This window comes from Peromyscus californicus, unplaced genomic scaffold (genome assembly GCF_007827085.1).
Source record: "Peromyscus californicus insignis strain IS unplaced genomic scaffold, ASM782708v3 Scaffold_12__1_contigs__length_115047231, whole genome shotgun sequence".
NCBI classification, from domain to species: domain Eukaryota; kingdom Metazoa; phylum Chordata; class Mammalia; order Rodentia; family Cricetidae; genus Peromyscus; species Peromyscus californicus.
Window position 1 is genome coordinate 104,696,988 of NW_026294413.1, and position 24,101 is coordinate 104,721,088.

The window sequence follows — 24,101 nt, forward strand, 5'->3', positions numbered from 1 at the left end:
CAGCCAGAGCTATGCAGTGAAACCCTGTCTTTAAAAAGGTGAACAGCCAGCCAATGGTGGTGCACGCCTTTAATCCCAGCACTCAGGAGACAGAGGCAGGAAGATCTCTGTGAGTTCGAGGCTAGCCTGGGCTACAGAGATAGTTCCAGGACAGTCAGGGCTATTATATAGAGCAACCCTGTCTCAAAAAACCAAAAACCAAAACAAAACCAAAAAAGGTGAATGGCACCTGAGGAATGACACCTGAGGTTGCCCTCTAGCCTAGACACACACACACACACACACACACACACACACACACACACAGAGGAGGGGACAAGATAAAAACAGGAAAGGAGCAAAGTGATTTCTGGGACATGTGGTCTTCTCAGAAGTCGAGACTGGGCTGCTAGAGCAGCCTAGATCCTCAGAAGCCCTTCTCTGTTTGGAGTTTGTTTTGTTCCAGGGAGAGCAGCTGAGATTTCTGAATTCCCTCCCACCATTCCCCTTCTTAAGAATGTACAAAGGTCCCTACATCTAGGCGCAACAGCCACAAATAGCAGGAGAGCAATAGATGCACACAGCAGCAGCCTCTGAAGGTGATTTCAGTTTACAGGCACATCTTTTGGGACCTCCTGTGGTCCTGAGATAGGACCTCCCAGCACCATTATAACAGGACAACACAGACCTGAGGAGCAGACTCTAGCACACAGCACTTGAAGTGATGGGTAAGAAAAGCAAGCAGGAATAGACTGTCTCACACAGACTGGGTGTCCTCCAGCTTAACTTGAAGTTTGGGGGAATAGCTGTTCTGGTTGGGTTGAGGCTATTTCAGGTGGATTGCTCAAGTTCAGTGAGAAGCATTCTACCTGGGGGAGGCAAATATGAACAAATACAATAATCAATATTATGAAAATGTCATCATGAAGCCCATGATTTTTTATGCTAACTTTCAACACTAATAAAAGAAAAGACATTCTACTAAGTTATCAATTCATATATGCTTTGGGTTTGGAATTTAGTCAACAGGCATTGGAATCATTTTTATAATATCCAGAGGAAGGCAGAGAAGCTGGGCTCTGTCTCTGCCACCTAACTGCTGTGTGACTTTGACTTGGCTAAACCTCTCTAAGCCTCAATTTGCAAATTTACAAATTAGGTTTGATACATTCCAGCTGCCTTAAAGACTGATGTCAAAATTAAAGGAACTAATACAGAGAAGGTATTTAGAATAAACTAAACAATCCACTCACAGCAGAGAGTGTTTTTTCTTCTTTCTTAATTGTAGAAGCATCTATGAGGTCTAGGCTAGCCTTAAACTTGAGTCTTCCTGCTTTGATTGATTTGATTTGGTTTTCATATTTATTTATTTTATTATAGACATGTGAGTGTTCTGCTTGCATGCATGATGTGCACCACCTGCCTGCCTGATACTCTTGAACAGCAGAAGATGGTGTCAGATCACCTGAAACTGGTTATGAGCCACCATATAGGTGCTGGGTCCTCGGAGCCAAGCCATCTCTCCTGTCTCTCCTCCTGCTTTTAATTCCTAACTATAAAGGCATGCTATTGAGATCAATCCATGTGAATCTGTTAAATGGATAACAGAATTTATTAAGATGTAAGTTGAGGAAATACACTCACGATTACAGAACAGAGTAGATAGCAGAAGTCATCCTCTGATCTGACTGGGAGTGAATCCACCTAGCAGGCAGGACATGTAACCCTTCTCCAGCTCCTTATCAGTGGCTGCCTACAACAGCAGGAAACACCACCTCCTTTGAGCCATATAGCCCATGGTCATGGGCGGAGCAAATACCACTACATTTCCCCTTTTTGTCTAAATAAGAAGATTCTAATCTTAATGCAAACTATATACAATAAGAATGGTTATCAAGTATTGTACAGGAAAAACAAAGGGTAATAACACAAACAAAAATGGAACTACAACCAACAAGAATGACATCAAACAAGAAACACGTGCTAAAATCCAGAGAAGTCTGGAGCATAGGTAAATGGCACATGACAGAGATCATTCCAAGAGGTGTTCTATCCTGAAGAACCTGAATCTAATACTTGATATGTTCTAGCTAAGATGCAAGGAGATTGTAACTATAACTGTTAGTCTTCAATCCCATCAAAGACCTGAGAAGGAATATAATGATACCTGAGAAATGGGAGAAGGATGCAAGCAACTTTCGGGAGTCTTGAGAGAGTAGACAGAGACAGCTGGCAGCCTGGACAGTCACCTAAAGTTTCTCAGCATTGTTGGTGCATTCAAATTGACTACAGGCCTAGAGTATCTGACAGACCATTTTTAGAAGCAGGGTTTTTTTTGTTTTGTTTTGTCTTTGTTTTTGTTTTTGTTTTTGTTTTTTTGAGACAGGGTTTCTCTGTGCCTTTCCTGGGACTCTCTCTGTAGACCAAGCTGGCCTCAAATTCTGCCTGCCTCTGCCTCCCAAGTGCTGGGATTAAAGGCGTGTGCCACCACCGCCTGGCTTAGAAGCAGGTATTTTGAAAGATTTTCTTACCCTGTCTTGGCAGAATTCAGTAGTCGCTTTTCCTTGTGTCCCACTTGTCCAGAAAGGAGAGCATTCATATTGTCAGCAGTCGAGGCAAGGGCAGTTCTTTGCCCAGTAGGCCATTTTGTACCAAAAGAAGACAAACTTCTAAACGGAAATGTCTCAGAAGCCAAACATTCTCTCAGGATCAGATCAGTGCTGCCAGGAGCAATCATGTCTCATGTCAACACAGTTCCAATTTATCAAAACATTTAAATGCCATATTTTCTAGATCTATGAAGTGTTTGAAGATTCCTATCCATCTGACATGTTTCTGTAAATCTGGACAACCTAACTAACATAACTATAGAAATGACAAGCATAGGTGACTATAAATCTGTAAGTCTTATCTACCTAAATAACCTAAGGACTAAGGCTTCACATTAACAAGATAAACGGTCTGTAAGCAGATGTGCAGAAAAAGGACAATGACCTCAAAATTGTGACAATACAAGAAACAGCTAAAGTAAAGGTAGAAATGTGTAGTGCAATATGCAATATGACAGTAATTCTAAATATATATCAATATACCAAATATCCTTAATAGAGATAGAACATACATACAGTATGACAAATATAATTTTACATTTATATCAATATACAAAATATTTCAAATAGGAGTAGGAATATGTGTACAATATAACAAATACAAATTTGTATTTGTATCAATATACAAATTATCTTAAACAGGAATATAAGAATAGTTTACATTTGTGTCAATATACAAGAATCCAATACTTACCTGGCAGGGGAGATACCATGATCACGAAGGTGGTTTTCCCAGGGCGAGGCTTATCCATTGCACTCCGGATGTGCTGACCCCTGCGATTTCCCCAAATGCGGGAAACTCGACTGCATAATTTGTGGTAGTGGGGGACTGCGTTCGCGCTCTCCCCTAGAAGAAATATAAAAAAAAAAAAAAAGAATCCATATCAGTGCAAATTATCTAAGGCCGATATTTTACTGAATTAGTTTACTAGTAAATACAATAATCTACCTTAATATCCTATACCTATTCATTCCTCTTTTTCTATTCTAAAAAAAGAATATTGAGTCCAAATTTTATTGTTCCACACCCAACCCTACAACCATCCATCCGTAACCCTGAGAAAAATGAAACCTTTTGGAGAGGGGCATCGTTTTCTTATAATTACTTCCTGCTGTTTAGGGGCGATGGTATATCTGTGGGATCCTGTAAGAAAGCTTAGATTGTTAGGTCTTAATAGGACTAGCCATAGAGTCTGCAGCCACTCTCAGTAATGGGTAAGATTGTCTGGTATTCTGGCTAGAAGTGTGGTATGATGGACCATCTCATTTTAGAACTGTTCTGAGGAGTTTTCAGTCCAAAGTTGATCATTGAGTAATGTTCTTAGGTACCATGGCATCTTTCTGGACCAAGTAGAGTCGTTGTTGTGAGGGCCCATCTTCCTTCTGGAGACTTCAGAGATTGCTATTGGAAAGACTTACTTTTACCCTGGAAAACCTGAACATTATTAATGTCAAAATGGAAAGTTTAGTTTTAAAGATGACATGAAATGTAAGAAAGGATTCCAAGAAATCAAGAATAAGCATGGAGAGAAATAGAATCCTGACGACAATGGTCCCTTTTTATTGTTTTTTTTTTTTCTGTCCCACACCAGGCAGCTCTTCTGATATGAGACAGACTCTCTTAACTTTTTCTTTTTTTTAAGATTTTTTTTAGTTTATTTATTTATTATGTACACAGAAGAGGGTGCCAGATCTCATTACAGATGGTTGTGAGCCACCATGTGGGCGTTGGGAATTGAACTCAGGACCTCTGGAAGAGCAGTCGGTGCTCTTAACCTCTGAGCCATCTCTCCAGTCCCTTAACTTTTTCTTTTAGCAATATGCCATCCATTTAAAAAATGGTAATTTTTATGACCTTTGAAGTGGACATTTTTATGAAACCATTTGTCTTTTTGTTACCATTAAGTAAGATAGGCTAGACACAGGTGGTGCTCACCTTTAATTCCAGCACTTGGAAGCAGAGGCAAATGGGTCTCTGTGAGTATGATGCCAACCTGCTCTACACAATGAGTTCCAGGATAGCCAGGGTTACATAAAGAGACTCTGTTAATAATAATAGTAATAATAATGATAAACAAAGCAATACAGCATTTGTGATTTTAATTTTTTGATGTAGTAATCTTGCCCTAGCTTGTTGACACTTTAGTAACTATTTTCTTTCCGTCAGAGATGTTTTTTAATCTCTTTCAAGGTTCTTACTGTCTTCATATAATGATGTAACAGGAACTGAGCATTGAGGTGATGTTTTATTTGTGATGAAATGTGATATTTTGTTTGTATGTTAATAAATAAAGTTGCCTGGAGATCAGAGCATGGTCTACAGAGCATGGTAGTGCATCTCTGTAATTACAATATCAGGAGACTGAGCATGGTAGTGCATCTCTGTAATTACAATATCAGGAGACTGAGGCAAGAAGATCCATGTGAATTCAAGGCCATCCTGGACTACATAGCAAGAACCTACGTCAAAAGCAAAGCAAAGAGAAGAAGCTGGTCATGGTGGCCCACACTGTAATTCCAACCCTGGGGAGATGGAAGCAGGAAGATGAGAGTTTAAGATCATCCTAAGCTATGCAGTGAGTTCAAGACCAACCCGGGATACATGGCTTTGTCTAAAAACATAAATAGGGGCTGGAGAGCTGGCTCAGTGGTTAAGAGCACTGACTGCTCTTGCAGAGGACTCAGGTTCGGTTCCAGCACTCACATGGCAGCTCACAGCGGTCTGTAACTCCAGTTCCAGGAGATTCAATAATGTCTCATCTCTGAGGGCATCAGGCATGCACATGGTGCACAGACATACATGCAGGTAAAACACCCATACACATAAAAATAAAAATAATCTTTAAAAAATAAATGTGTGTATGTATGTTGTGTAATTTATATTCCCAGGATTAAAATTGTCAGCAAATTAAACATTATGAATTTCTGATATTTGAAGCAGAGTGCAAAGGCAAAAGGAAACTACCTTTATGTGGCTCAGCCTGGCCTTGAACTCATGACCTGACTTCCTCTTCCTGAATGCTGGAACTACAGGTATGTTCCCACGCTTGGTTGAGAAAAGTCCGTTTATTGAGACAAAACAACACAGGATGGCCACAAGCTTACTGGGTACCGTGAGGATGACCTCTAATGTCTGATCTTCCTGCTGCACCCCCCCAAGTGCTGGGATTACAAGTGAAGGCCATCACGTCCATTTTTATGAGCTCCTGGGGATGTAGCTAGGATTCCAGGCAAGCATTCTACCAACATCCCCAGATAGCCAGGGTCTTTTAAAGAACCCATTTGTGTAGTATGAGGGTCTCAAGGGCTCCAGAGATGCCGTTTGTCAAGTGTGCTTTTACACTGATGCAGGCAGATGTTCATATCAGAGCTTGGGCATTGACTTCCAGTGATGGCCCTGCTTCTTTAGATGCCTTAACCACACCTTTCCAAGAGCGCTGCACGTTGGGGTGTTTAGATGCAAGTAACAAACTACCTTGCTGATTCAAAAGCCTCAAAAAGAAGAAAGCACATCTTCGTTTCCTTTTATCAATTTTATGACAATTTGATGCACATCGTGCATTCTGATTCCTGTTGCTCTTGCCCCATCCTATTTGTTTATTTATTTGTTTGTTTCTAAGATAGGCGCATCAGAACAGCTGATTCCAGGAACCACACACTTGTTAATGTTAGCACCAAGTGAAGCTATCTGGAAACTAATATGTAAAAATGTTTATGAATGAGCCCTACGCCAAATAAGACAGGACCTGTAAAAGGCGTGGCCTGTGAAAAAGGACACAGATGTTCGTCTATGAGTCGCCCTCGCCAAAGTTTACTCTCCTGATAGGTTTCCCTTTGTCCGCCTGTCAATACCCCCATGACAAAGGCTTATTCTAATTGTTATTTTATATTTGTATTCTACCCCACACTGTAGAAATACCTGTTCATTGTGCAGTCATTCAGTTAGTAAGGGGATGGTACCAGTGAGCATCTGAAAACAAAAGAGGAAAAACCAAGTGCCGCACAGCACCTGCGTCTGGTGTCTGTCTTAATCAGTGCTCTACCACTGTGAAGAGACTCCATGGCCACGGCAACTCTTACAAAAGAAAGCGTTTTACTGGGGCTTGCTTACAGGTGAGAGTGAAGTAGCATGCAGACAGACACGGTGCTGGAGAAGTAGCTGAGAGTTCTACATTTGGATCAGCAGGCAGCAGGAAGGCAGTGACAGACTAGACTTACTTTGGGCTTTTGAAACCTTAAAGCCCACTGTCAGTGACAAACTTCCTCCAAGAAGGCCACACCTCCTCCAACAAGGCCACACCTCCTAATCCTTCTCAAGTGGTGTCACTCCTGATGATTAAGCATTCAAATATATGAACCTATGGGGGCCATTCCTATTTAATGGTGCCTGTGTGCGCTGGGGAGCATGTTTGGAAGTCAGAGGACAACTTTTGAGAGTTAGTTCTCTTTGTCTTCTGCTATGGATTCCAGGGATCGAACTCAGGTCAGAGGAGGCTTTTTCCACTGACACAGGGCTCTGTAGCCTGTCTGGTCAGCTGTGCATGCTACCTGCATCCCTTAATAGCTGTTTCGCCTTGGTCAAATTGCTTAATCTCTCTGTTCCAGTGTCCTCTATCTATATGGTATGATAGCACCATATAGTGGTGGGTTTTGTGAGTATTAGCTGGATAGTGAACAGGAAGCTCTTGTGTAGGGATTGGCAGAGTGGATTGCTCAGTCAATGACAGCTACTGGCAGTGGTATTGTTTCTTCTGTAGTCTTTAGGACTGCAACCTGTACAGCCACTGAAGTCGGCATTGCTTTTGTCTCTAACAAGAAAACAGAGCCTCAGGGAGATTCTGCAGTTCATGATTCTAGTTTTAGGTCCCAGGTTTCTGTGCTTCACATCACAAGGCATCAAACCTCATTGCCCCTGCTAGGAAGAGTGTTCTATCACTAAACCATATCCCTGACCACAGAGGCTTTCTTCTTTTTCTTTCCTTTTTCTTTTCTTTCTTCCTTTCTTTCTTTCTTTTTTTTAAGACACGTATAAAGTGGTAGCTATTTCTGTTTCTCATGCCTTTGAAGGGACAAACAGTCACTGTTCCCTGATGTGATGCAAAAGGAGGTACATCCTGTCACCCGTGGCTTGATTGTCTGGCCACAAAACATAACTGCAATTGAATCATGATTTTTCTATGAAACCTCAAATTTATAAGACATAGAAGGGACAGAGGGCCCACTTTAAGCAGAACAATCCAGTAAATTCAGAGCCCTCTGGAATATGAACTGGTCACATCTTTTCAATAGGTCAATGCTGTAATCAAAAGAGAGATGGGAGGAGGGAGGTAGAGGCAGAACAGTTTGTAAATTGTTCTAGGTTGAAAGAGACACATCAAACGAAAGTGATGTGCCTGGCCTGTAGCAGGATGCTGATCTGTACCTACATTACACAACTGAATATGAGCAGAATACTAAGAAAGACAAAGGGAATGCTGGTAGTTTTGTCAGATGTGAGCACAGTATACGGTTATTTTTTGAAGAATCACACTGAAAATTTTAAGAATAAATTGTCTTGATGTCTGTAATTTCAAGATTTTAATTTTTTTAAATTAAGTGTTTATGTGTGTATATGCATATGGGTGCAGGAGCCTTTTGAGGCCAGAAGAGGGTGTCACTGGAGGTAGAATTATAGACAGTTGTGAACTACCTAAGGTGAGTGATAGAAACCAAACTCTGAATCTTAGAAACCAGGTCCTCTGGATGAGTTGTACATGCTCTAATCCCTGAGCCACCTCACCAGCTGCCATGAAATTTACTTTTAAATGACAGTACCATTTGAAAAAGAAAGCAAGTACAGCAAATAGCACCAGCTCTTAGATTCGTGCTGAGGCCTGCCTATGGCACCCTTGCACAATGCTTCATAACTCCTTAATGAGCATTCGGAAATTTTCAGAATAAAAGGTAAACGGGCATTTTTTTTCAGATCACAGTAGCCATGAGTGAGGTTTGGGGTACAGGCTAGCACCCTCTCTCCTCAGTGGCACCCCCCAAATGTCTGTTAGAGACCAGCTGTGCCTTCTGTATCTTACACAATTAAGAGTTGTTTTGTGTCCTTTGTTTAATGGAGGAAAAAAATACCCTCAAACCCACAGAGAGAACCTTTTCAGTCATTTCTATGAAAGTCAAAACCTAAACCGTCTAATTTGGATCTGGATAGTGTTTAGAATGAATGATGGGATGGGGTCAGTTTTGTTGTTATTTATAAATCTCCAATTTAGAGACACAAATCATCGCACTGAGCTTTGAAGTTCATATTTAGACATTTTATAATGAAAACATTCTAGAGGCAGAATATTATTTTATTTGCTTGTTTGGTTTTTGCTAGAGGGCCTTGTAGCCTAGGCTGGACTTGAAACTTCTGCCTCAGCCTCCCGAGGACCAGGGTTATGGCAGTGCACTGTCATACCCTGCAGTTTTGTTTTGTTTTGTTTTTAAGACAGGGTCTTGCTACATGGCCTTCGCACTTCCTGTGCAGTCCAGCAGGTATGTGCCATCACACCTGGCGCTCCCTCCTCCCCTCCCTCCCTCACTCATTCTCTTTCTTCTTTCCTTTCTACTTTCCTCCCTCCCTCCCTTCCTTCTTTCCTCCCTTCCTTCCCATGTAGACAAGGTTTTCCTATGTATCTCTGGATGGCTCAAAACACCCTTTGTAGACCAGGCTGACCTTAAACTTCTGGTAATGTTCCTCCCTTTGTTTCCCCAAATGCTGGGATTACAGGCATGAGCCACCATACAGGGGTACAGCTTGGCAGGGAGAGGGGGGTTGAACCCTGTAAAATCTGAATTCCTAACTCTGAGGCCTACAGTAACTTGCAAACAAGAACATCTGAGGACAGTAAATACATTCACCTGCAAGTTCATAAAACCTTTATTTTACTTCTAAGTCAAGTCCATGGGAAACCACGAGTTTTCATTTCATTCTTTAACAGTTTCCAAAAATAACCTCTCAAATATATGCCTCTATAGGCCAACCCACCATTGTAAGAGTCTATTTTAAGCTAGGACATGGCTAGAGCTAAGTAAACTCCAAGGGTTGTAACAAATCTCAGTGCAGAAAGCATCTTTTTGATCTGTCCCCCAGCATAGCCAAGGACCACGTGATGCCAAGGCACATGCCAGAGTTGAGGGAGACTGGAGGGCTGATGAACAGAAATCTTTACTTCTCAGAGAGGAAAACCTGTTTGCAAAGCAAAGCAATGGCTCTAAGACCCTCGATCCAGTAAAAATCTAGAATCCAAAGAAGACAGTTTCAACAAATTAGACAGTTCTGAATCTCTTTTCTAGAGTAGAATAAGAGCTGGACTGCCAGCGAGATGGCTCAGTGGGGAAAGGTGCCTGCCACCCAAACTGGCAAGCCGAGTTCAATTCCCAGATCCCAGGCAAAGGTAAAGAGATAACCAACTCCACAAGGACATGCGTGCCATGACAGAAGTGTCCACCTCACACACGTTCGTGATGCTACTCTTGGTTGTCAGCTGGCCTCCGTGTGGAGTCAACCAACACCCGAGCTGCTGGGCAATTCTGTGAGGAATTTTCTTTTTTCTCTCTCTCTCTCTCTCTCTCTCTCTCTCTCTCTCTCTCTCTCTCTCTCTCTCTCTCTCTCTTTTCTTTTTTGGTTTTTCAAGACAGGGTTTCTCTGTATAACCTTGGCTGTCCTGGAACTCACTCTGTAGACTAGGCTGGCCACCTGCCTCTGCCTCCTAAGTGCTGGGATTAAAGACGTGCAGCACCACCCTGTTTGAGATTTTCTTAATCAGATTATTTGAAACAGAAAGATCCACCCTAAAACTGGGCCACACCTTCTGGTGGCAGTCCACGTGAAAGGACACGGAAGAAGGAAGCTTTGCCTTCTGCCCGCTTGCCCTCTAACTGGCAAATTCTATCTTGTCTCTGAGATGGTCCTTCTTTGGGATTCCAACACTGAAGAGCAGCATCTCTCCAGGAATCCTCCAGGCCTTCAGCACCAGATTGGGACTGCTGAGACATCCAGCCTCAGGCACTGAACAGCTGCCGGATTCTTGGACCTTTCCATTATGAGACAGCCATTGCTAGACTACCCAGAACATGTCATATAAGCCAGTTTAATGAAAACTTTTTAAATATATATAGGTACATATATTATATTAATTCTTTTCCTTTAGAGAACCCTGGCTAATACACATATTATGTGTGCACACATATACACACACTGTTAAATAAAAACTTGAGTATTTAAAAAAAAGAAAATACTGTTGATTACAAAAAAGAATAAGAACTTGATCAGAAGAGCTGGGGCTGCCACTCAGTGGTAGAGACTGTTTCCCTGCATGACCAGGGCTCTGAGTTAGAAAAAAATTACACAAGCAGTAGAATTTATATATGCAAAATATCCTGAGTTGTGTGTGATGGTGCATGTTCAGCACTTGGGAGGCTGAGGCAGGAGGATGGCCACAATTTTGAGGCCAGTCTGGGCCACACACTGAGTTTCAGGCCATCTTGGGGTTAAGAGTGAGACTCTACTTCAAAAACTAAAACAACAGGACTGGGAAGATGGCCCAGAGGTTAAGATCTGCTTGCTGCTCTTCCAGAGGCCGAGAGCTCAGGTCCCAGCACCCACATGGTGACTGGGTAACTGTGGACCCTGAGTTCTAGAGGATCTGGCACCTCCCAACTTCCTCAGGCATGCACATACAAAAATGTAGGCAAACATTCATATAGATAAAATAAACTAAATAAATCTTTTAAAACATTTTTAAAAAGAAAGAAAAGCAACAGCAGAAAGAAACAAAGAAAGAAGGAAGGAAGGAAGGAAGGAAGGAAGGAAGGAAGGAAGGAAGGAAGGAAGGAAGGAAGGAAGGAATTAAGAATCTATCTAATAAGAGGCACAGTTAGTAAAGGTACTTCCCACAACCTGTGTGAGTTCAACCCTGGGACCCACATGATAGAAGGGGAGAACCTACTCCGGTAAGTTGTCCTCTGACCTACACACATACACACACACACACACACACACACACACACAATTAGTATTGGGGGGAGGTGAACTTGAATGTCTCAGAGATGCTGCAGAAACCAGACCTTTCATACAAATGCTGACTGCTGTTTCCAATAATCCAATATGCAGACCTCTGGTGGAGAATTAGCATGTCCAGGAACATGAGCAGCTTTGCTGTATTTCCCTTGCTTGCCTAGGCTGTACTCAACAATCTTCATAGAGATATTTCTTATATTTTAATTTCTTTGAAAATCCCTTCTCTCACACAACCAGCTTTCCCCAGATCTTTTGATTTAATAATTCTAAGAGGCTGGGCTCCTTTTTTATCTCAAGGGAAAGAGACTTAATTCTAGGTACTAAGATACAGGGAGTCTGCAAAGATCTTTTTTCCAAAGTTTTCCAAAAGGCCTTCTGCAGAAGCAGTGCTTAGCTGGCCATTCCCACTCACTTTTGCACAGCAGAACAGGAGGCACACTTCCTTGCAAGTCCTATATCTTCTGACTCACCTGATGACTTGGGAGTCCTGTGGCTGTTCCAGCAGATGGTTCTTCGGCTTCTGGTATGAACTTAGCACTGAGCTGAGCTGCAATTGGATAGGGATCCCCTCTGCTATTCCTTTCCGTTTTTCAACTGATAGTGAACAGAATGAACAGTCTCTAGGTGAGATCTGGCTGCATGTAAGCTTCTAATTTGACTCCAGGCCAGCCAAAGGAAGTCCAAAGTCGATTTTAAAAAGTGTTAGGGTGCAATACATGGTTAGTGTTAGGGTGTTATGGTGTAACATCACGTTAGTGAGGATAGTGACTATCAGGTTCTTGGTCTATGCCGGGTGTTCAACTAAGCATTTCAATGATGTTTCTCATTTAACCTCAAAAACACCTTCAGGAATGAGTTGTAGTGCTGCAGTGAAAGAAAGTTCAGTGGATCAGAAAATTGACCGGAGCACATGCAACCAGGAAGAGCCAGAGAACTATGGAAACTCGGGTCCTGTGTTCTCTTAGCCTCCCTAAGCGATGCACCTCCCCAAGACCACAGAGTAGAGACATCATGCAGAGGGAGCAAGTGACAAGGACATCCCTCCACTCTCAGCACTGACAACCTCAGGGGAAGCCAGCCACAAAGTAAAGTGTTCACGCCCACTGTTTCCTTTCTCAGTACTAGTCCACAGAGTTAGAGAAAGACTTCTCAAGATGGGCAAAAGTCAAGCATGAGAAGGGGGATTTCAGAGTCTGTCCTTTCAGCCACATCAGGCAATAGCTGTCTGTGCCTCATTGTGAGACATAAGTTTCCAGTTGTGTTTGTGTGTGTGTGTGTTTCTATTCACATCAGCTTATGTATGTATGTATGTATGTATGTATGTATGTGTATATTTGCATGTGTGTGCACAAGAAGGTGTGTAGTATATACAAATACATTTTTGTACATGTGTGACTGAGTGCATATGCATTTATGTGTATACACATGTGTATGATGAATCTATGCCCAGCCTAGTGCCCAGGCTAGGGTATATCAGGCCTGAAAGACAGCCCAGCTCCCCAGGCAGCTTGAACAGCTCAGCTTCCTTGCAGTATGAAGGTCATCTGCTGCTTCTGCAATCTCTGTCCAATGCTTCACGTTCAGGATATAGAGATCTGGATCCCCCAAATCCCTGCAGTCCTTTTGGCTCTCCTGAGAGAAGACGTGTCTTCTCTTTGCACTCCAGCCTCTTGTCTGTCTGCAGATTGGGGTGCATCAGTGACCTCTGAGTGCTTCCAATTCATAACTCAGAAGTTATGACATCAAGGCTGGGACTTCTTTTCGTGCTGGGGATCCCTGGAGTCACCCCTGCCCTCTTCCCTCAGGGAACAACAGCAAGCACTCCATGAATTCCTTGTCCACTGCCTGACAGTAAAATCATTGCTGTGTGAAGCTCCTGAGACAAGGCTTTCATTCTCTGTCTTCATCTGTTGGTGAATTGTTTATTTTTAGATAGGGTCACTATAGGGGATAGACCAGGCTTGAAACTACTGTGTAGTTCAGGCTGGTCTTGAACTCCTGGAGGTTCTCCTGTTTTAGCTTCCTCTGTACTAAGACCACAGGTGTCCACCATCATGTGTGCCTTCATTAAACTTTTATTGCATACCTACTGAGTTCCATACCAGTCCTAAGCAGATAAATTCTCTGCTGTCTTGGAACCTGATCCCCAGAACTTCAGCATCGAATAGTAATCAATTAAAATCATATAGAGCCTGAGCTGCTCCTCTGAGCCACACCGCATCGATGGCTTCCTCCTTTCTGGATTTTTCTATCAATTGTTTTCTTTCTTTTTCTTTTTAAAGCAAAATCATTTTATTGACAGTTTTATACATGTACACAATGAGTTTTAGTCCTTCTTATCCCTGTTACTCTTCCTAATTCCCACTCCTTCTCCAAATAAAACCCTTCTTTTTCCTAACAGATCCCCTTCCTACTTTTATGGTTTTTTTTAAAGGACTTTCTAAGATTTATTTATTTACTTTATGTATGAGTGCTATATCTGCATGTACAACTTTATGCCAGAAGAGGGCATCAGATCTCATTATACATGGTTGAGAGCCACCGTGTGGTTGCTGGGAATTGAACTCAGGACCTACGGAAGAGCAGCCAGTGCTCCCAACCACTGAGCCATCTCTCCAGCCCTACTTTTATGGGTTTTGTTTGTTTGTTTGTTTGTTTGTTTGTTTGTTTTTGTGTGTGTGTGTATGATCCACTAACTAGACCTGCATGAGTGAGAGGTTACTTCCTAGAGCATGAGCATTTAGCTGTGGTTACTCCACTGATGAAAGGGATACCATTTCCCCTAGCCACCATTAACTATCAAAACTCCCTCAGGATGCTGTGGGACCACATGAGCCCTTTCCTGGTGAAATGTTGACAGGCCCAATCTTGTGTTGTCTCGTGAATGTCTTCTGCAGGTACAGTGAGTTAGTAGGTTCATTGACAATTCACGTCCACAGACGCTGTGTCATAGCAACCTACTCCCACCTCTCTGACTCACATTCTTCTTGCTTTTGCTTCCATAACGTCCCTGGAACTTTGGGGGGGGGTATGTAGAAATACTGTTTAGATCCTAGCTCTCCACAGTCTCTTAGTCTCTGACTTTAACCAGTTGTGAGTCTCTAAATCCACTACTGTCTCTGCAAGAAGAAGCATCTCTGATTAAGTCTTAAAGGTGCACGATCTATGGGTACAAGACATGTGCACCCATAGAGAAGGTAGTGTGATACTATGGCCATTTAGCAAAATAATAAGAGTAGATTCTCTTAAGTCATATGATCTTCCCAAAAGTGGATGCTTGACAAGGTTCGCAGTGTCAGGCCTAAGTTTCCTCCACGGAGCAGACCTTAAATCTAATCAGAGAGCAGTTGGTTGCCACTGCCACACCCATGACATTCATGCCACATTAAGTACATCTTTCCAGGCTGGTAGTTATTGTATTTCACAGGGTACATAGCTGGGTAATACCACTAATGCCTTTCCCTGCCAGCAACCTACATCACACTCTTTGGTGCTATAAAAACCAGCCGTCAGAGAGGAATCTTCTGGGTCAGCAGCAGCTTGAATTAACTACATCCTGTGACCAAAGTAAACAAGGAGGCCTCATCCTCAAGTTCTGGTGTGCAACTAACAGCAATAGAAATATCACTATGATCTGGGGGACTCTGGAAACTCCCCTAACAACTCAAAATGGCCTGCCACTGGACTTCTGTTCACTTACCTACGGCTTCTGAAAGAAGCATTCTCCCTTCTGTAGGGCACTACCATTCAAACTTTTTTAATTATAATTTTTAGTAAGCTTATAAAATAGTAGGTTTCCAAATGGCTTTCTCAGACGCCCTTAGTGTTAGTTATGCTTCCTTCAAGCCCTCCTCTGCTCTAACCTCCTAGTTCCTTCCCCACTTCCAGCTTCCTCTCCATCACCCCCTTTCACACCACCTAGGTACTACTACCCCCCCCTTAAGATCTTTCTTCCCCAGTCCAATGTGCCTTTCTAGGTTCCTGTTCTCTATGGGTACTCCAAATTAAACATGTAAATTTAAAGATTCAGAACTAGTATCTACATGTGAAAGAGAACATGGTGCATTTGTCTTCTCAGTCTGGGTTACTTCACTCAGTATAACTTCTTACAATTCTATAAATTCATCTACAAATTTTATAATTTAATTTTCCTTTATAGGTAAATAATACACACACACATCACATTTTCATAACCTTTTCATAACGCATTCATTAGTTGATGGACATCTAGGCTGATTCCATTCCCTAGCTATTGTGAACACAGCAACAGTGAACACAGATGAGCAAGTATCTCTGTAGTAGGGTATATATACCCAGGACAGGTCAGGTTGGGTCACATGGTAGTTCTGCTTTCAGCTTTTTGAGGAAACTCCACACTTACTTCCATGGTGGAAGTGTCAACACTGGATGCGGATTCCTACTGCTGTCAACACTGGACGCGGGTTCCCCACCATCACCAGCATTTGTTGTCGTCTGTTGCCTTAGCAACTAGCTATTTGGGCTGGGGTAAGATGGAGTCTCAGTACAGTTTTAACCTGCACTGCTCTGCTAGCTAAGGACGGTGAACGCTTTGCCAGATACATCTCAGCATTTTGCATTCCTTCAAGAACTCTTTGTTCTGTTCCATAGTCCATTTTCCAGCTGGGCTGGTGGTCTTCTTTCTTTCTTTCTTTCTTTTTCTAGTTCTTTGTATATTCTAGACACAGATCCTCTGTCAGATACGACCTGACAAAGACTTCCTCCCCTCCGCAGGCTGTCTCTGCACTAAGTCTTCTTTGGGAGTCTTGCAAGATACCACTCCCCCTCTTTATTAAGAGGGACTTAAATAAAGATGGTTTCAGAGAATTCAAGTGTTAGAAATGAAAAATGTGGAAAGAAAGAACAGAAATCAAAAGAATTTATATGTCCCAATTTTTATATCTTCTAGTTTTCAAATATCCAACAATAAAATATAATAGGTAAAAGATTCTTATTGGCAATGCAGAAACTTTTTAATCTGTAAGTCCCTACTTTTTGATTTTGGTCTTATCTCTGCATGACCTAGCTTCTGTTCAGCGTGGCCTTAACTGGACCTCTGTCCTGGAGTGTACTCCCCACTCTTTGCTCTACAGAGGAAATACAGCTCTAATATTGAGGGTTTTTTTTCTATCCATTTGGAATTCTTCTTTATTCTGACAGAGAGAAGGATTCAATTGCATTATTCTACACCTAAATATCCAGTTTCCCCAGCACCATTTGTTGACAATGCTTTTTTTTCAGTAGGTATTTTGGCATCTTTGTCAAAAAAAAAAAAAAGATTCAGGTGGCTCTCGTGGTTTATATTTGAGTCCTCAGTCTTATTTCATCAATCAGTGTTCCTGTCTTCATGCCAATACCATGCTGTTTTGTTTTTTTGTTTTGTTTTGTTTTTTCGAGACAGGGTTTCTCTGTGTAGCTTTGCACCTTTCCTGGAACTCACTTGGTAGCCCAGGCTGGCCTCGAACTCACAGAGATCCGCCTGGCTCTGCCTCCCGAGTGCTGGGATTAAAGGCGTGCGCCACCACCGCCCGGCCCCATGCTGTTTTTATTACTATGACTCAGTAGTGTAACTTGAAATCAGGGTTGGTGATACTACTAGCAAAGTTTTTATTATCCAGGGTTCTTTTAGATATCTGGGGCCTTTCTTGCTTCCAAATGAATTTGAAGACTCTTCTTTTTCAATTTGTGTGAAGAATTGCTTTGGAGTTTTGATGGGGAATCTTACTGAACCTATAGATTGTTTTTGGTAGGATAACTATTTTCATGTGCATGGGAGGTCTCTCCATCTTCTGGTGTTCTCTTCAGTTTCTTCAAGATTTTAAAGTTTTCTTTTTAAATTATTTATTTATTTATTTTGAGACAAGAACTTGTATATTCTAAACTGCTCAAACTTCCTATGTAGCCAAGGGTGACCCTAAAGTTCTGATTCTTCTCCACCTCCCTAATTCTGGGATTACAGGCATGTGCTGCCCACCATGCCTGGTTTACAGCACTGAGGAGCAAATAACAAAGATAGGAGAGGGTCATATGATTTTTACAAAGACATTCATGTACCCTATACCTACATTTACCAGTCTGTAATGTTTGGAGACACACCCCTGCACTTCTATGAGCATGGGCATACACGCACACACAGACACACACACTGGTTTATTGGTCTTAAAGATTTGGGAAGGTCGGTGGACACTGAGATTTTAGTGTGCAGTTCCTAAAAACAAAACAAATCCTCAGTAAATTACTTACTTTGGGAAACTAAATACTGATACAGCACTTTAATCTAACTTCATACTTCATGTTTTCAATTGGCCTACTTCCGTTGGTGTTTTCCCATCCAGCACAGGCTCTGGGCCTGGATCACAGGTCACAGTTAGTGTCCTTGTCTGTCTAGACTCTTGTAGTCTAGAATCTTAATTTTTCCTTTGTCTTCCATATCAGTGACATTTTTGACAGGTAAAAGCTCCTTTTTTTGTTTTGCTGTTGTTGAGACAAAGTCTCCCCTAGCCCAGGCTGGCCTCAAGCTCCCTGTGTAGCAAACGAAAAGCTTGAACTCCTGATTCTGCTGCCTCAGCCTCCTGAGTGCTAGGATTACAGGCATATAGAGTCATGTTTGACTCTGTACGTTAATTAATTAGTGTGTGTGTGTGTGTGTGTGTGTGTGTGTGTGTGTGTATGTGTGTGTGTGTGTGTGTGTGTGTTCAGGGGACAGCTTGAAGGAATTGGTTCTCTCCTTCCACTGTGTGGATCCCAGGGATTAAACTCAGGTCTTTAGGCTTTAGCAGCAGGCACTTTTGCCCTCTGAGACATCTCTATCAGCCCCTCTGTTTTTGATAAACTCCTCAAAAATAATTTTACAATGTATATGTACATATAATTTCTAAAATATTTATTTATTTAGAAATAAGGCTTTTTAGCCCACACTGGCCTTGAATTTACTTTGTAGCCAATTCTGAACCTATGATCCTCCTGCCTCATCTCCCAAGTCTGGAATTATAGGCATACACCGCTCACTGGCTTTTCCCCTCCTGGAGATCAGGTTTCTCTGTTATCCCTGGCTGTCTTGGAACTCGCTCTGTAGATCAGACTGGCCTCTAACTCAGAGATCCACCTGCCTCTGCCTCCAGAATGCTGGGATTAAAGGCACTCACCACCACCACCTGACCTTTTTTTTTTTTTAAGAGACTAAGTTTCAACCAGATGTGATAGCTCATGCCTGTGCTAACCTCAAAAGGATCAGAAGTTCAAGGTCATTTTCAGCTACATTGACAGTTGGAGGCTACCCTGGGATACATGAGATCCTGTCTCAAAATAGCAGGGCAAATACTGCTATCTTTGCTTCAAACTGCTTCTGAAGTTCGCAATTATTGCAAAATAAAATGGATTCAGGGGCTGGAGATACACTGGTGGTTAAGAACACTTGCTACGTTTACAGAGGGGTCCCTAGAATCCCCTTGGGGTGCCTCACAATAGCCTATAACTCCAGCTCCAGCAGGTTTGCTATCCTTCTCTGGTCTCTGGAGGCACCTGCATTTAAATATGCACAACCCTACAAAACACACAAGCATACCCGTGTAGCTCGAATCCTAATTGGTCTTAATAATAAAAACCTGGAACCAGGTATTGGAGTAAATACTGAAAAATCAGAGAAACAGAGCAGGTAGCTACTAGTTCTTACCTCTACAAAATCCTCAGCCAAAAGGGCCCTGAGCTCCTGTCTCCTCCTGCCTTATATTCCTCTCTCTGCCCAGCCATATCACTTCCTGTCTCCACCTCCCTAGTGCTGGGATTAAAGGCCTGAGATCCCAAGTGCTTAGATCAAAAATGTGTGCCACCACTGCCTGTCCTCTGCGGCTAACTAGTGGCTTAGTTCCACACTTCAGGCAAGCTTTATTTGTTAGATCACAAACAAAATATCTCCACATACACATAAGTAAAAATAAAAATCAATCTTAGGGCTGGAGAAGTGGCTCAGCAGTTAAGAGCACTGGCTGTTCTTCCAGAGGTCCTGAGTTCAATTCCCAGCAACCATATGGTGGCTCACAATCATCTGTAATTGGATCCAGTTCCCTCTTCTGGTGTGCATGAAGACAGGTCATTCATATACATAAAAATAAATAACTATTTTAAAAAAATCTTTAAAAAAATGTTGGATTCGGGGTTGGGGATTTAGCTTAGTAGTAGAGCGCTTGCCTAGCAAGCGCAAGGCCCTGGGTTGGGTCCTCAGCTCTGAAAAAAAAAAAAAAAAAAAAAAAAAGACAAAATAACAAAAAAAATGTTGGATTCAAAACTGGATCCCTGATGACAGATTTGCCACACACCATGAGAAATACCACAGATGGCCAGTGAGATGGCTCAGAGGGTAAAGATGCCTGCCCCCGTGCCTGAGGATTTGAGTTCTCCTGGACCCGCTCACCCTTATGCATCCTGTGGCACATATGTGTTACACTGCATACATATACAATAAATAGAGACTTAAATAATTTTAAGAAACATCATAAAACTCTGGGAGGAGGGGAAAGTGGTTGGTTTGGTTGTCATTTCATTTTGTTTGAAATAGTCTCACTCTGCAACCCAGGCTGTCCTGAAGCTCCATACAGTCCTCCATCTAAGCCTCCTGAATGAAATTAGTCTTCTCTGCTACTATTTCATTTCAATTTTCAGTAAACTGTAAAAGTGCTAAATTCAGAAAGAAGATTTCAGACACTCGAAAACTAAACTGCTCTAATCATACCCAGTGTGTTTCAATATACTCTGCCTTGATGGAGAAGCTTAATTTAGCTAGGTATGATGGCACATACCTTTAGCCAGCCCTTGGGAGGCAGAGGCAGGTGGATCTCTGTGAGTTTAAGATCAGCCAGGGATACATAGCACACATGCACACATGAAGCTTAAACTTCCGAAAGGTCCTCCAGAGGAAATGTGCTGAAGTTTACGTTAAGAAGATAGCTCCACCTTCTGACAATAATTACGACTTTTGCCCTCACCTGAGAGTGTTGGGCTGGAACCTTCAGCTCACTCCTACTTGATCTGGAAAGCCCCATTTTCCTTTCTTTCCCAACCCTACTCACTCAGAATCTCTGAACAAAGGAAAGACACCAAAAACCCCAGTTCTGAATTATTGGTGGCTCCTCCCCTGAAGTGCCCAGCAACCCAAGTCCCCACCCAAGCATTCCAGCTGCTGCTTCTTCTTCTTCTTCTTCTTCTTCTTCTTCTTCTTCTTCTTCTTCTTCTTCTTCTTCTTTTTTTGGTTTTTTGAGACAAAGTTTTTCTGTGTCATTTTGGCGCCTGTTCTGGATCTCACTCTGTAGTCCAGGCTGGCCTCGAACTCACAGAGATCCGCCTGGTTTTGCCTCCGGAGTGCTGGGATCAAAGGCGTGCGCCACCACCGCCCAGCTGCATTCCAGCTTTTGACCATACTTGGACACAAACCCAGCTTTTAGTGGACATATCATCACCCCCTGGCCTACAGGCTATATAAGCTCCCTGCTTTAGTTTGGGCATATAACTTCTTCCACCTTGATCTCTGGGGCTGCAAGACTCACCCGGGAATTGCTTTGCTCAAACAAACCTGTTCTTTTACTCTTTCAGATTGGCTTGGTCTGGCTTACTGTGTTGGTGGAGAAACCTATTATGGGGTACAGAAAACCTATTAGAACATAAGACTCTCATCAAACCTTAGTAAGTTCCAAGAATCTCACAGTTGTCCAATGCTGTGTGGTAGAACAAATAACATATGTCCTAGCTTCCTGTGGTGGCAGCATTCAGGACCAGCAGGGGGATAGAGTGGTGGGGGGTCTTCAGGGTGTCAGTCTCTCTCAATTCCCAGCCCTCTCTTCTCTTCTCTCCCCCTCTACCTCTCCCTTTCCATGAGAAAACCAGATTGAAGATGAGCTTTATTTTGTGGCCATACATGATCTTGTTGAACAAGAGACTGTTCAGGGCCAATGAGACAGTTCAGCAGGTAAAGGCTCTTGCCTTGAAAGCTGGATGACCTGAGTTCAGTCCCTGGGAACCACCTGGGGGAAGGAGAGGAGGACTGACTTCATAAAGTGGCCTCCTTCCTCTTCCGGTGCGCACCATGGAATGCACACACGAGCTCATGCAAGTGCACACACACACACACACACACACACACACACACACACACACACACGTACATTAACTCACAAAATAGATAAATATTTTATAAAAAACAAAAATTGAAAATAAACAAAAAGCTCATGTTCGGCCATGGGAGATTATAAAGTGAAGCCTACAGTGAGTTTCTCTTTGAAGAAACCCTTGTAAAATTCCAAACACAAGATGGTTTCGTTTGTTTGACAGGAAAAGGAAATCTTTTCTATTTGGCTACAAAGAAGTTTTTAAAACTATGTTAAAGGAGCCTGGTGTGGTGATAAACTATAACCCCAGCCCTTGAGAGGCTGAGGCGAGAGAATTGAAAGTTACAGGCCACCCTGGGCTCCACATATAGGAAGGCCTAGTCTCAAACAAGTAGAAAACAAAAAATGAAAATACACCCAAACCATAAGCAGTCAAAAAGAAAACAGGCACTATCTACCTATCTTCTACCTACCTATCTCCCTACAAATCCAGATTCTTGCAATTATTGTTTGTTTTTGTTTTTAAGGCAGGGTCTCATGCTACAGCGCAGACTGCAGTGGAACTCACTATTGTAGCACAGGATGGCCTGTAGTGATCTTCCTGTCACAGCTTGTGAGTGTTGGATTACAGACCTGAGTTACTATCCCTAGCTATATTAGCGAATGTAAATGTCCTTGCCAGTATCTCAAACCTGACTTTGAACTTGGTAAAATGCAGAGCCAGGCTCACTATGCCTTTGGGATGTCAGCTCCCAATTACTTACACTCCTTTGTTTTTTAGTGTAAATTGAGCAGTCCAATCATAGCATTTAATGGGGTTGTAGCATTTGCTTGCACTCCCAGAGCCCACAACAGGAAGCAGCTACCTCTGGGGAAACCGGGATTGGGGAAATAGGGAGATATTGGTTATTCTGTTATAAAGAAAACATGAAAACATGTAAATGTAGAATGAATCGTGATGATTAGCCTCAGGATGGAGAACTTGAATAGAGGACATTAGTTTATTCAAATAAATAAGTAAATGTTACAGATTCTGTGACTCTCCTGTGCTCTCATCTCCCCCCACTTTCCCACCTCTCTTGATTGCTATTGCTAATGAATTATTTTTTTTTCTTTCTCTCTTTTTTAAACAGTCTCATGTAATCCAGGTTGGCCTTGAACTTGCTTTGTATCAGAGACTGGTCTTGAGCTCCTCTTCCACTCCCACTCTCCCCTCCCCTCCCACCCCCTGCCCGGCACCCCCCCCCCCCCCCACACACACACACAAACAGGGTTTTTCTGTAGCTTTGTGCCTTTCCTGGAACTCACTCTGTAGACCAGGCTGGCCTGGAACTCACAGAGATCCCGAGTGCTGGGATTAAAGGCTGTGCCACTACTGCCCAACCCCTCCCACGCTTGAATTCTTGATCTTCCTGCTTCCACCTCCCAAAAGCTGGGATTACAGGCACATGTCATCATACCCACTGTACACAGAACATAGAACATCATACCTACTAAGTACATCAGTGCATTCTTGAAAATATTATCATAGCTCTTTTTATTTAATATATATTTTTTAAATATAACTGAGGCCCTTCTTCCACACCAATACTGCCGGAACCGATAAGGTCATGTGTGGATGGTAAAGCATCAATGTTGTATTGCATGATCTTGAACGGGACCCATGGGCTTAGCTGGGCAGTGGTGGTGCACGTCTTTAATCTCAGCACTCAGGATCTCTTGTGAGATGGAGGCAAGCCTGGTCTACAGAGAGAGTTCCAGTACAGCTAAGGCTGCATGAAGAAACCCTGTCTCAAAAAACTAAAATCCAAGAACCAAAAAAAAAGAAGAAGAAAGAAAAGTTAAAAAAAAATCCATGAGCTTTCTCACCTTCATTTCTTCAACAAAAACATGAATGTAAACTAGAAAGTAGTCTAGGCCCCTCTGGGAATGGAACTCCTCATTCCTCAGCTCTGCTTTCCTCCTGTAAGGTTTCTTTCTTTCTTTTTAAACTTCATTTATTTTGTGACAAGCCTGGGCTCATGTAACCCAGGCTAGCCCTAAACTCGATACATAGCTGAGAATGGCCTTGAACTTCTAACTATGAGTTTTTGTTTTGTTTTATTTTTTACAAACTACTCATCATCAATTCTAGGTCTTAAAGCTCTTAGAAGCAGGCCCAGAATGGAATTATCCATGTACTTTGCAGAATAGTTATAGATAGACATTTGATCCCACCAGTCAGTACAATGTGGGTATTCTTGCCCTATATACAGGAGGAAACTGAGGCCGGGAAGGTCAGTTTAGGTCCTCAGGCCTTGTAGCTAGGTACATCAGTCAATCTAGATAGGGTGTAGAGAACTTGTC

The 24,101-nt window shown here is 42.4% G+C and overlaps 1 non-coding gene across 1 annotated transcript; it reads left to right on the forward strand.

Moving 5' to 3' along the window:
• The first annotated feature begins 3,274 nt into the window (after positions 1-3,274).
• On the forward strand, positions 3,275-3,438 carry LOC128108144 (U1 spliceosomal RNA). The gene has a single exon (XR_008217351.1). It is a non-coding gene; the product is annotated as a U1 spliceosomal RNA (small nuclear RNA).
• Positions 3,439-24,101: the final 20,663 nt, after the last annotated feature.